This window comes from Scylla paramamosain, chromosome 1, assembly GCF_035594125.1.
Source record: "Scylla paramamosain isolate STU-SP2022 chromosome 1, ASM3559412v1, whole genome shotgun sequence".
Classification (NCBI taxonomy): domain Eukaryota; kingdom Metazoa; phylum Arthropoda; class Malacostraca; order Decapoda; family Portunidae; genus Scylla; species Scylla paramamosain.
This window is the reverse complement of record NC_087151.1, coordinates 13,442,501-13,445,000: the sequence shown is the minus strand read 5'-3', so window position 1 is coordinate 13,445,000 and position 2,500 is coordinate 13,442,501. Positions and strand designations below refer to the sequence as shown.

Here is a 2,500-nt window from a genome sequence, read left to right as displayed (position 1 = left end):
AATAATTATTATTATTATTATTATTATTATTATTATTATTATTATTGGTATTATTATTATATTATTATTATTATTATTATTATTATTATTATTATTATTATTATTATTATTATTATTATTATTATTATTATCATTGTTACCATAATAATGATAATTAATAATAATAACAATAACAACAACACATTATTATTATTATTATTATTATTATTATTATTATTATTATTATTATTATTATTATTATTATCATTATTATCATAATAATGCTAATTAATAACAACAACAACAACAACAACAACAACAACAACAACAACAACAACAACAACAACAACAACAGCAACAACAAAAACAACAACAAATAATAATAATGATAATAACGGTGATAATAACAACAACTGTAGTAGTAGTAGTAGTAGTAGTAGTAGTGGTAGTAGTAGTAGTAGTAGTATAAAAATATATTCGGTAATAATGAAAAAGGAAACAATAACGAGAGAGCAATGTTAACTATTCTTGTTCTCCTCGAAAACATTTTGGAAACTACTTGTACTCCACTGTATACAGCATCTACTTTGCATTAGACAACACTTCTCCGATCTTTTCCTCACTCCAGTTCACCCCATCATCCGTTCCCCCTCCGACTGCTATCCTTTCTCTCCTTCCTCCTATTTTATCAATTTAGTCTACGTTAATCCTACCCACTTCTATTAACCTCTCCTCATCTCCACATTTCTAACAACCCAACCAGAGAGAAATTGGTTCTCGAAAACACAGAGTGGTAGATGAATGGAATAGACTCAGTAATCAATAGAAAGCTTTAAAAGAAGATTAGATACATTTATGGACGGGGATGATTGGTGGATACATAGGTACGCTTTATAAAGTGACTACAACGCGATGGTTTCTTGCAGCTTCCTATATTTTCTTATATTTTAATCAATGACTCCCACTAAACCACTTCACTTCCACACATCATTCACGAAATGAACGCTGACCACGGCCGTAACTCAAAAATCTTTACCACATTTTTGTACATCATACCCAACTTGGTTAGATCTCTCTCTCTCTCTCTCTCTCTCTCTCTCTCTCTCTCTCTCTCTCTCTCTCTCTCTCTCTCTCTCTCTCTCTCTCTCTCTCTCTCTCTCTCTAATAACAGACTCACCTTTCACTCTGCAAATCCCTTGACTCAACTAACACTAACCACACCAGTCACACACAACGCTAGCTTTACCCCACCTCTTGTATATCGTACCTCACTTGGTCAAATTCTTCCCATCCTTAACTAACTTGGTCACCTTTCCCTCTGCAGGTCCCTTGACGGAGGTGAAAGTCTTGGAGGGGCAAGGTGATCCTGCCGTGTGATGTGTCGCCTTCCATCGCAGACGACGACACTATACTAGTCCTCTTTTACCGAGGTTCCTTCAAGACGCCCATCTACAGGTGAGCTTCTGAGGACAAAAGGAATTTAAGTTGTATTAGGAGCTTCAAAATTGCATAAGTGTATGATTATATTAAGAAATCTAGTCGTGGCTTCATGAATGCGTCAGGATAACTTTCACACTCCCATATGTGGTTAAATGTTTGTTTTACTCACAAGAGCACAAAAAAAGAAAACAATCGCAATCGCTTTTGCAAGTGGTGAGACTTGTCTTGTTTTGATGACATACAAGTGAAACCACCGTAAAGACGAACACTTTTGCTAAAATTAGTAAAGTTATTAAAAATGATAAGCTACCTGGTGCTAATGGCGGCAGGTAACAAACATGTTCGGCGGAGCAAAGAAATTCAACACAACATTCTCCGCTGACGTCAAGCGATTTTTCTTTGCGATAATCATGAAACATTTTTCTTCATAAACGAGACAATCATCATCATTATGAAAATGAGTGTAATAATGAACACTCAGACAAATAGCACCAGCTCGGGGACCGGAGAGAAGCGCAACACTGTCTCTCCCGCGCCAAGGAAAGCAGTGTTCCGAACCTTCACAGAAAACACAATTCGTTGGACTGTAAACGAAATAGTCACTTTGCTTCATAAAGTAAGAAAAGACAGATGTACCGTTATATAATGAAGACATTCCTTACATGATGTTCATCACTATTGGATTTGTTTATATTTCATTGATATTCATAGAAAGAACAGAAGGATCCTGCTGCAGCGTGACAGCTCGGGCAGGGAAGTAATTCCATCCAGCCAAATACTTGCACCACACTTAGCTAAGGGACACTTGCACCTGCCATGATTGTTCCCTAATTGATTTCCCGATGCGTCAATAGATTTAATCATCTGGTTATGTAACTGATTTCATAATTGCATTGACGCATCACCAGCATAGCAAAGCCATTCCCACAGCTATTAAAGATATTGGACATTGGGTGAAGATACTTTTGTAATGTTCACTGGTGATTTACAATAATAAGGTCTGGCTTGATTCGAGGGTAGGATAACGTGTTCACTTCACAGCATCGACGGGCGGAGCGGGCCGGTGCGGCGAGGCCAGCAC

At 36.8% G+C, this 2,500-nt stretch overlaps 1 protein-coding gene and 1 long non-coding RNA gene across 2 annotated transcripts in view; one reads left to right on the top strand and one right to left on the bottom strand.

Annotated features, from left to right (window-relative positions):
• Positions 1 to 2,500, bottom strand: part of LOC135100956 (uncharacterized) — a 112,300-nt gene that overhangs the window by 90,525 nt on the left and 19,275 nt on the right. Inside the window, exon 2 of the long non-coding RNA XR_010268991.1 lies at positions 1,247 to 1,442. This is a non-coding gene — a long non-coding RNA (uncharacterized LOC135100956). The remainder of the gene's footprint in view (positions 1 to 1,246; positions 1,443 to 2,500) is intronic.
• Positions 1,304 to 2,500, top strand: part of LOC135100948 (nephrin-like) — a 56,160-nt gene continuing 54,963 nt past the window's right edge. The window contains exons 1-2 of the mRNA XM_064004568.1: positions 1,304 to 1,434; positions 2,461 to 2,500. The exon at positions 2,461 to 2,500 is cut by the window's right edge and continues 169 nt beyond it. The gene's annotated coding sequence lies outside the window, so the exon portion shown is untranslated. The remainder of the gene's footprint in view (positions 1,435 to 2,460) is intronic.